Below are 14783 nucleotides of genomic sequence, written 5' to 3' on the forward strand. Positions count from 1 at the left end.
TTAACACTAGGATGGCATTTCAAGAAATTTTCATGCAACTTTTTACGTTCTTCCTGCAAGATACGTTGCTTCATTTGCTGGGAGCTCATTTCGGCCTTTATTCTGGCTCAGTTCAGATTAATCAGGAACCCTCAGTTATGAGTGGTGATACTGAGTCACACTCAGGAATGCCATAGTTGCCCCAAGAGACACAACTAATGAGAAGTTGTAATGAGCTATTGACCGTGCCAGGCCCTGTGTTTTTGGGTTGAACTTCAAACTTCTCCTAGCACAGAAGTTGGCATTGGACAAATATAGAAGCAATTTCCAAGAGCATCAAAGTTTCCACATCCTAGAGGGTTGAGTTTAGAGAACAATAGAACATAAAAGATGGAATGTCGTTTGGATGTTGATGCAAAGGGAGTTGAGAATCAGAGCAGTGGGGTCCTATTTCTTTATGATAATATTCAAGTGACTTTCCCTCTAAAGGTTTCAGTTTCCCATCTGTAAAACAAAACCACTGTCCCCACTGAATAATTAACCAAAATAACTTGTTTTCTGTCTGTTCCGTTGAAAACTTTTTATGAGCACATTCGTTTTTTAATCCTGTTGCTTTACGGCCATTTCTTCATCCCCGCTTGGCCCAGAAGTTCTTTGTTGTAGTTCTCAAATTCATATACTTTTATTTCCTTTAGCTAAATCTCCTTGGTCAATTCTGTGAAGAAAACGATTTAAACTTTTTTTCCCCTTTCCATAGTGCCAAGAGCCTTGCTTGATTTTCCTCTCTAGTGTTTGCAGCATGTCATAATTTAGTACCCACTTCAGATCCTCCTTTTACAACTATTTGTGGTATTTCTCCCAAACAGCTGAACCAAGAGGAATGACAGGCTAGGAGCAACTACATGCCTATGAACTGTGTCTTCCTTGTAAATGACCTTTTTCTCAGAGCCAGAATCATACTCTCCAGGAAATAAAGAGAAAGAAACCTGAGGAGATTAAAGTTTGCCAGGGACATGGGCAAAACTCATGGACTAGCCATGACTGGGAAGGGCAGAGTCAAAGCTGTGGTACCTGGGGCTTCTCTGAAGAAAGAAAACTGCGAAAGAAACCCCAGACTTAACTAAAGTGCTTTTCTTTAAATAGCTAGGATTACCTTTCCTTGCCCAAGTTGTACGATATTCTGCATCAGAGTGACCTTGGTGGAAATTGAAGGTAACTTCTGTGTCAGCACCCAGGACAGTGGTGTTTGTTAATGGCTGCTGGGCATCAGGAAGGGAGGAGGGTGGCCAGGAGCCCAGTAGCATGGGGAGACTAGTACCAGTTCATGGGACCTGAATATGTGTTGATATGAGCAATATGATGAAAGATGCTCAGAGATTAAGGTCAGACAGATATAAAAGTGAGGATCAGGTTTAAAAAGTATGCTCTATCTTTTTAACATATGAGTCATTAACGTGAGGCAAAGTGATCAGGAGTTCTAACGTTCCAAAAGTAGGTTCTTGATGTGAGGATCCAAGGAGTCATATTGTAGCCAACCATCTTCTGGCAGTCTTTCAGCCTTTTTTATTATGTGTAGTTTCAAGAAATACGATAAAATCTGTGGCATATCCATCCTTAAATACAGGATTCTCTAAATTACGTATTTCCAAAATATATAATGATAGACTTTTAGTGCTGAAAGATAAAAGACTGCAGGCATAGTGAAAGGCTGTGAGTGGAGCAAGGTCCACGGGTGGTCAGTGGCAGAGCCAAAGCCGAATCTGGGTCACCTGTGCTAACCCCAGACTCTTCCCAATAGACCACTGATTTCAAAGGCCCCCCACCAACCTGTTCAGATCCATTATGTACAGCAAATGACAGGTTAATCATCCTAAAATACTGCCTCAGGGAAAATGCAATGTAAGCACTTAAGAGCACGCTCCCTTCTCTTTCCACACCAGTTTTACTACTTAAGTGGCCACTGAAATACTCAAAAGGGGGAAGAATTATTGTCACTCTCCAACTGAAGTGTTGGGAGAACTTCCGTTAGATGTAGCACAAGAAGGATTGAATTGAACAATACTGAAGGCTTTTATATACTTCCTTCCTGTGAGAATGAAGTCTAGGAAATGACTGGGAGACCTGGAATATACCAGACAACACCCTGTCACTCTAAGGGGAAGGGTCTGGAAGTACAAAGAAGGGGTGGGGGGGGGCTAGTCAAGAGGTCTGCCACTTAAACTCTTTCCTCTATCAGCCCTCAGCATTTGGACCTCAGTGGTGGCGTTAGGAGATCTTAGGGTTTTGCTTTTGGCATGGTTGATGACATTGGTCAGAGAACTGGGTGCTAGTAACCACACCGAACCAGAAGTTGCTGCTGGCATGTGTATGGTCCAGTGAGGAGAAGAAGTACATGAGAGTCATGGAATGATGGGTCTTCCTTTGGTGATTCATACTTGGGTAATTTAAATTAAAATCTTACTTCTCATCCCTGCCACTGGGATGTAAAAACAGTTGTTAAAATGATAATATAACTGGGGCACTTGGTAATATAATGGGTGGCTCAGTCAGTTAAGTGTCTGCCTTCGGCTCAGGTCCTGATCCCAGGGTCCTGGGATTGAGCCCCGTGTTGAGCTCTCTGCTCAGCGGGGAGCCTGCTTCTCCCTCTCTTCCCCGCTCTTGCTCTCTGTTGCTATCTCTTTCACTGTCTCTGTCTCTCTCTCAAATAAATAAATGAAATCTTGTTTTAAAAAATGGTAATATAACTGTTGGATATTTCCCATCTCTCATTTTTCTTTCTTATCTGAGTAGGAAAATCTTTTTAAAATATTTGGGCAGGATCTTACGGATTTTATAGAATCCAAATCAGTTCCTCCATGATCATAAGTCTTTAATGGCAAACTTAGACTTTCCTCTCTGAGGATGAGCAAATATTTAAAAATCTTGGGGTCTAGGAATAGATGGTATAGCTTAAAAGAAAGCTCAATGAAGAAGACTCAGGGGAGCTGCCAACCTCTGAAATAAGTTCAAGCAAGCAAGAAGACAACATTTTAGAAAATACTTAATGTGTATTCTTGACAAAATTTGAGCATAGAGCACATTGATGTGTAGTGCTTAAAAAAGCTATCTCATGTAGAGAGTAGGTAGTCTGTGGTCAGGGAGAAAATGAGAAATACCTAAGTGAAAAACTGGGTTAAACACGATTATTGGGCGCTGCAGAAAATTGAATTAGTGAAATAGAGGACAGATTTAAAAAATTCTTTCAAAATTCTGAGGACAAAGTATATATAGATAAAAATGTTGACAAAAGGTGGATTCACCCTAAGATAATGCATTCCAGAAAGGGAATAGAAGTAATAGTCATTATTACCAGCAAAACAGACCTAACATAAGGACATGAAGGGTTTTGAACAATATAATTAATGAGATTAAATTAATAGATACACAGTTTTGTGCCCTGCAGAGCTCCCATGGAATATTTTTCAAAACTAGAACATTTCCATTAAAGCCTCAAAAAGTAGCAATTATGATACAGAATTATATCATTCTTTGACCATTTTACAATAAAATGAAATATTAAAAGTCTGGACAGAATGCCTGAGTAATTTGGGAATTTTTAAACATTCTTTTAAGTAACTTGGATCAGAATGATATTGCAAACTATATTGAAAGTAAGAATTATACACATCAGAACAAGACAAGATGCCTACTTTTGCCACTTTAATTCAACATAGTATTGGAAATCTCAAACAGAGCAGTTAGGCAAGAAAATGAAATAAAAAGCATACAAATTGGAAAGGAAGAAGTAAAACTATCACGATATGCAGATGATTTGATATTATATATAGAAAATACATAATGTTTTCTAAAGACTCCACCGAAAACTGTTAGAACTAGTATATGAATTCAGTAAAGTTTCAAGATACAAGATCAATATACAAAATCAGTTGCATTTCAATACACTAACAACAGACCATCAGAAAGAGAAATTAAGAAAACAGTCCTGTTTATAATTGCATCAAAAAGAATAAAATACCTAGAAATAAATTTAACCAAGGAGGTGAAAGATCTATACACTGAACTCTGTAAGACATTTGTGAAAGAAATTGAAGAAGACACAAAAATAAATAGATATTCTATGTTCATGGATTGGAAGAATTAATATTGTCAAGATGTAAATACTACACAAGGCAATCTACAGATACAGTGTAATCCATATCAGAATGAAAAGGTAACCTGTCAGATGGGATAAAATAATTGCAAATCATATATCTGACAAGTGGTTAATATCCAAAATATCTGAAGAACTCATACAACTCAGTAGCAAGAACAAACAATCCAATTAAAAATGGCAGGAAAACCAAATAGACATTTTTCCAAAGACATACAAACGGCTAACAGGTACATGGAAAGGTGCTCAACATTACTAATCATCGGGGAAAGGCAGATCAAAACCGCAAGGAGATATCACCTCACACCTGTCATCAGAAAGATAAGAGATAAGTGTTGGCAAGGATGTGTGCTGTTGGTAGGAATGTATATTGGTGCAGCCACTATAAAAAACAGTATGAAGGTTCCTCAAAAGATCAAAAATAGAGCTATCATATGATTCAGAATCCCACTTCTGGATATACATCTGAAGGAAATGAAAACAGGATATTGAAAAGATATCTGCACTCCCATGTTCATTGCAGCATTATTCACAATAGCCAAGGTAGGGAAACAACCTCTGTGTCCATCAGTGGATGAATGGATAAAGAAGATGTGTACACACACACACACACACACACACACACACTAGAATATTACTGAGCCATGAGAAAGAAGGAAATCCTGCCATTTGTGACAACATGAATGGACTTTGAGGGCATTAAGCTAAGTGAAGTAAGTGAGGCAGAAAAAGACAAATACTGCATTGGTATCACTTAAATGTGGAGTTGGAAAAAAAAAAAAAGTCAAACTCATATAAACCAAGTAGGAAAGTGGTTGCCAGGAGCTGGGGGGTGGGGAAAACAGGGAGAGTTTGGTGAAGGGTACAAACTTTCAGCTATAGATGATCTGAGGATCTAATGTAAAATGTGGTGACTATGGTTTATGACACTGTATTGTATAATTAAAATTTGCTAAGAGAGTAGAACTTAAATCTTTTCACCAAATAAGTTGTGATGGATGCGTTACATAACTAGAAGGAGGGGGATCCTTTCACAATGTATATGTATGTCAAATCACTACAATATATACTCTAAATATCTTACAATTTTATGTCAGTTATACCTCAATTAAGCTGAAATATTTTTTAAAAATAATAAAAACTATCAAAACTTATATTTGAAATATAGTCAAAGATATACTCAAAAGTAAGTTCATAATCTTAGTTATTTTCATTGTTATAGTGTAGGAAGATTGAAAAGAAATTAACCAAGATATAAATGGCAGATTGGCTTCAACTGATATATTGGCTTCAGCTGATTATCTAGAGTGTCTTGTTGACATGAATTAATAGCACTTCTCTGAGCCCGGCAAGAAAGAGTGCTTTGATAGATTAGTAATGTCTGCTGCAGACAGGGAATATGAGTAGTGAATATGCACACCACATATTTGTCATACCTGAACTAAGGTTTCCTTTCTTGAAGTTAGAAAAGGGTCAGTAAAACAAAACAAAGAAAAACAGATCAAAGGAAATGAAGAAAAGGAATATAAAGTGAAAAGCAATAAAAAGTTAAATTCAAAACCTTATTTAGTTTGGGGTAGGGGGACAGGGAAGGAGAAAATAAATATAGCTCTGCCAGAAAAAGAATATAATTAAAAATAAAAAGGTTTTAAAAGTAGATGCAGGGTTGGGGTGCCTGGGTGGCACAGTCAGTTAAGCGTCTGACCCTTGGTTTGGGCTCAGGTCGTGATCTCAGGGTTGTAAGATCAAGCCCCGTGTTGGGCTCCACACACAGCACAAAGTCAGCTGAAGATTCTCTCTCCCTCTCTTTCCATCCCTCTCTTGATCAAATAAATACATCTTTAAAAAAGAATAGAAGTAGATATAGGGGAGACTAAAAAATTTTGAGAACACTGCATAATTGGATGCTACTAAATTTTTAAAACTGGATGAAAGTGTTTTCAAATATTTTCAAAATTTCAAGAATATTAACTATCAAAATTGGTTCTTGAATAAAAGGAACACCCAAGTAGAACAAGGTAGAAATCTTGGTAGAAACTATCCAATTTTTTTTTATTATTTTATTTATTTATTTGAGAGAGAGAGAGAGAGAGAGCACATGATAGGGGGAGGGTCAGAGGGAGAAGCAGACTCCCTGCTGAGCAGGGAGCCTGATGCGGGACTCGATCCGGGGACTCCAGGATCATGACCTGAGCTGAAGGCAGTCGCTTAACCAACTGAGCCACCCAGGTGCCCTATCCAATTTTGTTCTTAAAGAAATTTGTTCTTAAAGAAATCGGGTACGGGCACCTGGGTGGCTCAGTTGGTTAAGCGACTGCCTTCGGCTCAGGTCATGATCCTGGAGTCCCTGGATCGAGTTCCACATTCGGGCTCCCTGCTTCGCCCTCTGACCATCCCCCCTCTCATGTGCTCTCTCTCTCTCATTCTCTCTCTCTCAAATAAATAAATAAAAAATCTTTAAAAAAAAAAGAAAGAAAGAAAGAAAGAAATTGGGTACATGAGTAGGCCTAGGAAGCAATTTGAAATAATCATCTCTAAAATAGTTCTTTGAATCTTTTTTCCAGAATCTTTGGAGGCTTCCAGGTGCCTACAAGATAAAGTTGAGAGTCCTTACTCTGACATTAAAGCCTTCTGCAATATGTCCTCTATGCTGTCTGTAGCCTTCCCTACACCGTCTTACAGTCTGCTCCACATACATGCTTCCATTTGTTGTTCCTCAATGCTCATGTTATCCCCTCTTCCTTGTGTCCTTTGCCCTCTTGAATCTAAGTCCTGTGTTTTATTCACCTTGTGCCCTTTGCCCTCTTGAATCTAAGTCCTATGTTTTATTCAAGATCAGGTTTTAATTTATCACCTTCATGCAGCTTTGCCAAGTGCCTCAGCCAACTCTACCTTCTACCTCCTTGTCTGAGTTTTACTTTTTATATGTGTTCTTCCCATAAGTCTCTAGGGACAGATATCTTGTCTTTACCCTTTTATCACACATATATTGAATGCCCATTGTGCTGGGCATTGCTCTATTGGTGATTAGACCAGTGGACAGGACAGATACAAGGCCAGTTTCCATGAATTTTATTTTTAGGAGAGGAGAGAGAAATGTATTCCTCAGCTCCTGAGCTAGCTTCTATTCATGATGAGTTCTCAGGCAGTGGTGGGAGAGGAGGCAGTGGTGAAGATGGAGATGTGCTAGAGGTGGTGGTTGAAGTGGTGGTGGTGATGCAGGATTGTGTATCAGGCTGTATGTGTCAGGGATCACCAAATAGCAATGATCTCATCAGTAATTATACCATGTAGAGTAGTAGTGTACGGGAGGCAGGAGAGCACAATACTTCTAGTTAAATTTGAATCCTGGCTCCTTCATTCAGTTGACTGTTATTTGGGGCTACCTCTAAGCCTCTGTTTCATTATCTGTAAAATATTACCTACATCATGGAGTGGTTCTTAGGGTTAAATGAGATAAATAAAGAAATAAATGTCCTCAGCTAAAAAAATTCATCCCATGTACCAAAATGAATGCACATCTTTCTATTTTTTTAATTTTATTTTATTATGTTAATCACCATACATTACATCATTAGTTTTTGATGTAGTGTTCCATGATTCATTGTTTGCATATAACACCCAGTGCTCCATTCAATACATGCCCTCTTTAATACCCATCACCAGGCTAACCTGTCCCTCCACCCCCTCCCCTCTAGAACCCTCAGTTTGTTTCTCAGAGTCCATAGTCTCTCATGGTTCGTCTCCCCATCCGATTCTCCCCCTTCATTTTTCCCTTCCTGCTGTCTTCTTCTTTTTTTAACATATAATGTATTATTTGTTTCAGAGGTACAGGTCTGTGATTCAACAGTCTTATACAATTCACGGTGCTCACCATAGCGCATACCCTCCCCAATGTCTATCACCCAGCCACTCCCATCCCTCCCACCCCCCACCACTCCAGCAACCCTCAGTTTCTTTCCTGAGATTAAGAATTCCTCATATGAGTGAGATCATATGATACATGTCTTTCTCTGATTGACTTATTTTGCTTAGCATAATACCTCTAGTTCCATCCACGTCGTTGCAAATGGCAAGATTTCGTGTTTTTTTGATGGCTGCATAATATTCCATTGTGTGTGTGTGTGTGTGTGTGTGTGTGTGTGTGTGTGTGTGTGTGTATACACCCCCCACATCTTCTTTATCCATTCATTTGTTGATGGACATCTTGGCTCTTTCCATAGTTTGGCTATCTAGACACATCAGAGTGAAACTGCAGAACGCTGAGCGTAAAGGGAAGACTTACATACTACTTGAAAGAAAATTCACAAAGGAACCCAGAATACTGGCATTCTTTTCTTCAGCAATAATAGGTAGCAGAAGACAAGAGCCAATAGCTTCAGAGTGTTGGGGTAAATAACTTTCAGTCTAGAATTTTATACCCAGCTAAACTGTCATTCAAGAGACAAGCCAAAATACAAATAATTTGAGATATTCAAAGTCTAAGAGTGTGCCACCCGTGACCTTCACTGAAAGAATGAATTAAGGCTGGATAGGATAAAAGTGAGCACAGAAGTGGTGGATAACATGAAGGCAGTGACATGCAAACCTTTTATTAAATGATAATAAGTGTTAATGACTAAAAACATAATTGTTGGTATTTCAAAAAACTAAAATGTGTTTAAGACAAGGACAAGATTGAGGGACAAGGGGATTCAGTGGATAGTGAAAATAATAGTTCTAAGGGCAAGACAGAAATATTGAAGGAAAAAAGTAGAAAAAAAAGCTAAATTTTACACTTAGAAAAAAACAGCTAAATGATTGATATACAGCGTGTAGCTTTTAAACCAACAGAGGGAGACAGAAGAGAATGTAGAGTGGAAGGCAGGAAAAGAAAACAAAAAAGCAAAGAAAAAGGATGGTAAGTAGAAAACAAAAGCTAAGATAGTAGAAATAAATCCAATTATATGAGTAGTCACAGTAAGTATTAACAGGATTATACTCTTCTATTGAAAGGTAGATTATAAAATTGCATTTTTAAGCATGTTCAGTTACAGCCTGCTTCAAAGAGAGATACCTAAAGTAAAATCTCACAGTGCAAAGGATGAGAAGAAGGTAAACCATATAATACTAATTAGAAGGCACATGAGTATAGCAGTAGATAAAATAGAATTAAGCAAAAAGCACTATAGGAATAAAGAAAAGCACTGGTATGCAGTTAACATCATAAATTTTAAAATATATAAATTAAATGCTGGCAACAATATAAGGAAAAATTGAAAAATTATCAATTGTAGTGGGTGATTTATTTAAATCTTCTATCAGTAACTGATAGGTCCTTCAAACAAATTTCTGAGGATTTGTAATACTTGAGATGCAGAGTAACAGTTTGATAAGTGGCTTTTCATCTTTTTCTGACCACCGCTTATAATAAAAAAATAAATTGTATATGCAACATAGTAAAAATATATTATGTATGTGAAACAGAAGTTTCACAAAATACTATTTCCTATTCTTTTTTTTTTAAAAACCCAATGTATTTATTTAATATATTTGTCACAAGGGCTCAACCAGAGACTTAATTTAAAAAACAGAAACAAAACAAAAATGACACCACAGCTTAAGATACAGAGTCCTAGACAGAAATGAAGAGAAAGACTATCTAAGGAGAAAATAAAAAGACAACACAAAGAGAGAGGCTGGACAGTCAGGGATCTTGGCTGGAGACCTGCTTCGAGTAGGTTTCTTGCAGATACTTCTTAAAGGCTGTGGGGTTTTTCCAGAGCTCAGCAGCATGCGTGTTCAAAGGACTATCAATGTTTGGTTCTCCTAGCAGGCTCTGGATGGACAGCAGGATGGTCCTGACATCATACAGGGCAGACCACTTGTCCTTCAGGATGTCCAGGCAGATATTTCCCTGGGTGTCCACGTTGGGGTGGTAGCAGGGTGTGAGGAACTTCACCGTGGGCGCGTTGTAAGGGTAGCCACTGGGGAACTCCAGCGAGAGCTCGGCTCCTTTGCGGGCGGCGGCGACGCTGGCGGCAGCTGGGTCGCGGTTCTGGGAGGCCATCCCGGGCGGTGCGGGTATTTCCTATTCTTTTAAAAATGCTGATGGGGTCCCCTAAATTGATTTTACAACCCCCTTATGAGTCACAACTCATAATCTGAAAAACAATAGCTATGCATAGACTCCTGCATCCAAAAGGGAGAATATATTTTCTCTTCAACTATGTGTTTACAAAAATTCAACACATACTATCACAAATGAAGGCTCCATACATTTCAAAAAAGCCCGTATCAAACTGTTCACACTTTTTAACAATAAATACTCTTTAATTAGGGAAAATCAGAAGGTAATTTTTTTAAAAACGCTCATGTGTTTGAAAATTTTTAAAAATACAGTACATAATACCCATATGTTAGAGAGGTAATCATAATAAAAATCATAAAACACTTAGAACTGGATGCCTATGGAAAGTGCTGTAACTTTATTAAAAAGACAAGAAGGACGGGGTGCCTGGGTGGCTCAGTCGGTTAAGCATCTGCCTTCAGATCAGGTCATGATCCCAGCGTTCTGGGATCGAGCCCCACATCGGGCTCCCCGCTGAGCTTCTTCCTCTCCTTCTACCGCTTACCCCCACTCGTGCCCTTTCTCTCTCTCTCTCTCTCTCTCTCCTCTCTCTCAAAGGAATAAAATCTCTAAAAAAAAAAAAAAAGACAAGAAGGATTGAAAATAAGTGAGATAATCATTTAACTTGAAAAACCGTAAAAGGAACAACAGTAAATTAAAATCAAAATAGTAAAAATACAGAAAGCACCTACAACAACCAACATGTGGGAGAACAGGAGAGAACAGTGCCTCCAGCAGTGTCTGGCACATGGTAGATGCTCATTCAGTACTTGGTGAAGGAACGAATGAAACTGACAATAAACCACAGAGGGGATCACCTCTGGAGAGACTAATAACGGTAAATTAAAAAAAAGAAAAGACCCACAGAGATAATATTAGGAATAAAAAGGAATATAGCAGCAAATATAATGGGTAATGGCTTAGATAACGTGTAGTATATTTATAAGATGGAGTCTTGGGCGCCACTACTGCACAGAAGTTGACCTCACGAAATGTTTCTTGAATTGGTTCTGGAAGCAGACCCAAATTAATAATGTTCTACTTGTTACTTGCTAAGGATTAGCATATTAGCTTCTGTTTGTACAACACATATATAACCCCTGGCCTGACAGGTAAAAGGAAGCAGCACATATACACTGTGTGCATGTAGGTTGTGAAAAACGTAAGATGATTCATCTGTGAGCAAATGTTTGCTAAAAAAAGTCAGAGTACACGTTCCTTTTGGAATTAGTTCTTTAACCTAACTTTCACCTTGAGATTTCTTCTCTCCTTTGGGAATTGGAAGAGGTTGGTTGGCACCAGTGTTTTATAAAAATGATCAAGTTTGGGGTTTCTTTTCAGGACCTTCACAAATGCCCCCATGCCTGCGTGCCACAGCCCTAGCAAGGTCAGCATTTCTAGCTCTCCTCTGCCTGCGAAATCGTGAGCATTTTTCTTTCACGGGTCCTTCCTTCTATAGAAAGGTCATCCCTGATGTGGTGGCACAGATCCAGGATAAACTTTTACGAAACCATTGGAACAGAAAACGAGTACCTCTGTGTTAGAGATGTGGAAAGCCTTGAAAAGAACCCGAAGAGAAACAATATAGCACCAAACTACAGTCAGTCTTGTGAAGTAATGAACAAAACAGATCTTAAAGAAAGGATATCACTTTCAGAAAAGTTTCCACTGATCAAAAAAATGGGCAAAAAAAAAAAAAAAAAAAGAAAACCCAGAGGAAACCACAAATAAAAGAAATAAAGATCCACAAAAAAGCATGTCAGGAGCCTCACCAGCAAAATGGATAGTAGGGATTTTGCTTAGTAGGACCCTCCCTGATGGGTGATGATATGTCATATAGACCAGCTGGATAGTGGGCTTCCGATGCCAGTGGAATTCCTAGCCAGCTCTCTAATCAGCATATATTCTCAAAGTAGAGACTAGCACTAGAAGAAATCGTTCAATAATAAATGTAGACAATACTTCTGCTTGTAGAGGTGGTATTTATTTGTAATGCATTGCTGAACAGTTTCTTTGAAAGGCCCAGAGAGGCTGTTCTCCCTTACTCAAAGTCAGGCCTTTTCTTGGACTTCAGGAAAATGCAAGAGATCGAAGGAGTAGGCAGAGTGAAGGAAGTAAATTGATTTCTGGGTTAGAAAGTGAATACTTAATACTTAAAGAAACTTTTCAGGTACTACCCATGAATCTGTCCAAAGGAAAGATCCTGCCTTAGTTGAAAAGAGCATGTCATTATTAGTGGAATTCTTCTAATTAGACCTCTTCATTGCTGTAATACCTACTACTAAGGCCACGTGTCTTATGTCAGCACTGAAGCAGCTCAGTTCACCAGGAAGCCTGCCCTTTAGTGGCTTTTGATAATTACACAGTTCGTTCTGTGGAGACAGGTCTGAACTAAGCTGAGCACCACAGCTGAGACAGTAGGAAGCCTCAAACTCTCGACCTTGGGCTATATCTCAGGATCCTGCATCTCCCGGAACCTGCACCACTTCCAAGAAGAGCAGTTAAGGAACACCATGGGACTACGTAGTCACATCTAGCACTCTTCTTGGTTTAAACTCTAACTTTTGTATAGTATAAAATTAATGGCACTTTTCTTGTCCCATCTTTTCAGTATTCCTCTCTGCAGAATTCTTGATACTTTTAGAAGTCACTTTTCTGAGCTCATCTTATAGTCGCCTCTTCGTATTCCTTATGTACTATGGTGAGCAAGCAACAGGTAACGGGACTACACCAGACACACGTGTAGCTTTGCACATTCAGCTCTCCAGAGAGAAAGGGAATGTGCAATTTCAGTAGCAGCTGACTCCATTCAACGTTCCTCTTGGGATGGGATGGGAGATGCGTCGTTCCCCCCATCTGTCTCATTTCTCACGAGCCTCCCCCTGTGCTGTGTGTTCTCGCGCAGAGAGCCACGTTAGATGACAGGCCAGCCACTTTATTTGGTGCACAGCTAAAGAAATGGTGGTTCGTTCTGGTGCTGAAAAAAATGTGTATATTGGATTTATTGAGAGGTAGTTTGTCAATCTCAAATGAGACCTCTCTTCTTCAGGGAGTTGAAGAGTAATTTTGACCATGAGATTGCTGCCTGGTAGATTGCCACTTAACTACCTTTTGATTTTAATAGCAAATTGCTGTTAACTTCTACATTCTGAATATGTCGTGGTCCTTCTATAGTTTAGCACTCATACTCCACGTTGAATCAGAGTCATTGAGTCACCCGACTTAATAGGCTTATAGCGAATGCAAAGATGGTTAGTATTTCTAAGTAAAAATACCAAATACTAATAAAAGTTAATATTTATTTAGCCATTAATATAATCCCAGACACTGCACTAAGATTCACCATCTTATTTAATCCTCAACAACCCTATGAGGTGTCTTGACGTTAAAGCACAGTGATTGAGTTAGACAAGCAAGGGACCACATACATACCTTCCTGTGTAACTATTTCCTAAAACACAGGTGCTCCCAGGAAACCAGCAAAGAATTATTGCAGAAGCAGACCAGCAAGTGCAAATTAACATACAGGCCCTAAACAAGCTGTGGTTCAAAAGTTCTCATTCAGGAGTGGGTTGTCTAGAAGCTGGAATGTATTTTCCCAGGGAAATGATGTTATCACAACACAAGCATATTTACCCCTGGTGTGCCCGAAGTAGTAAAAAGACAGACCCAAACCATTTTGTGTACCAGTGTTTTCATGGAAAAATTCACTTTGAATTTCCTCCTGAACGGCTGCTGGACACATTTCTCCACCACCGGGGAAATGGGGAGCCTATGCTAGAAACAGAATCATTAGAAATGTTCAGTCGGAATCAGAGGTGGCTCCCAAGGCCTGTGATGGGAATGGATGGAGAGAGGAGGATGGAAGAGTGACTGGCACTGGGGACAAGGGACGGACATAGAGGGGCAGGTGATGTTGGGAGAGGAACAGGAGGAAGCTCATGAGGGTGAAGGGTGGGTTAAGAATTCCAGAGAGGAGAGGAGAAAGAGTTTGAGGATCCTGAACTCACTAGTTGTAAACACTAGGGACTCTGCTCATCCCTCAGGTAACTCCCTGTTCAGTGCTTTTGTTTCTTCTACAGACTCCAGTGTTTTGCCTGCCTGCTTCCCTTTTACTGTTTAACACGCAGAGCTTCCTCTGTGATCCTGAGACCAGCGCCATGGCTTTTCTAGACTCCACTGCCCCTAATGCGGGCAAGTGGCCCTAAGGTTTTTGTTTTTGTTTGTTATTTTGAGTGGGTTTTAACTTCTATAGAGGAAAGAGCCCATCCCAGGCTCCAGAACATTTCCTTTTTCACTTGGACCTGGAAGAGCCAATATTAGCTACAGATGCTTTGGGTAGGTCTTTGGGTCCATAAAGGGCTGAAATAAAATGCATAAACATTCAGATGTAGCTCTCCAAGGCTGAGGCTTATGGGAAAAGGGAGAAGCCCTCTGTTCCTTTCTCCTTTTTGTCTCTCCGGTTCCTTTGTCCTCCAAATGAGAGTGGAAAGCAGTGGGTAGGGCCCAGACTGCAGCTTGCTGGAGGGGAAGGGTACAAGATAG

General features: G+C 39.4%; 1 protein-coding gene and 1 pseudogene across 26 annotated transcripts in view; one reads left to right on the plus strand and one right to left on the minus strand.

The window, feature by feature from the left end:
• TTLL5 (tubulin tyrosine ligase like 5) overlaps positions 1-14783 on the plus strand; it is a 276644-nt gene that overhangs the window by 207949 nt on the left and 53912 nt on the right. The gene's annotated exons all lie outside the window — the stretch shown is intronic.
• Positions 9644-10483, minus strand: LOC112822170 (ubiquitin-conjugating enzyme E2 C pseudogene; annotated as a pseudogene).

The sequence above is a fragment of the Callorhinus ursinus genome, unplaced genomic scaffold (assembly GCF_003265705.2).
Source record: "Callorhinus ursinus isolate GAN/ISIS: 27379988/994484 unplaced genomic scaffold, GSC_fseal_2.0 scaffold8, whole genome shotgun sequence".
NCBI classification, from domain to species: domain Eukaryota; kingdom Metazoa; phylum Chordata; class Mammalia; order Carnivora; family Otariidae; genus Callorhinus; species Callorhinus ursinus.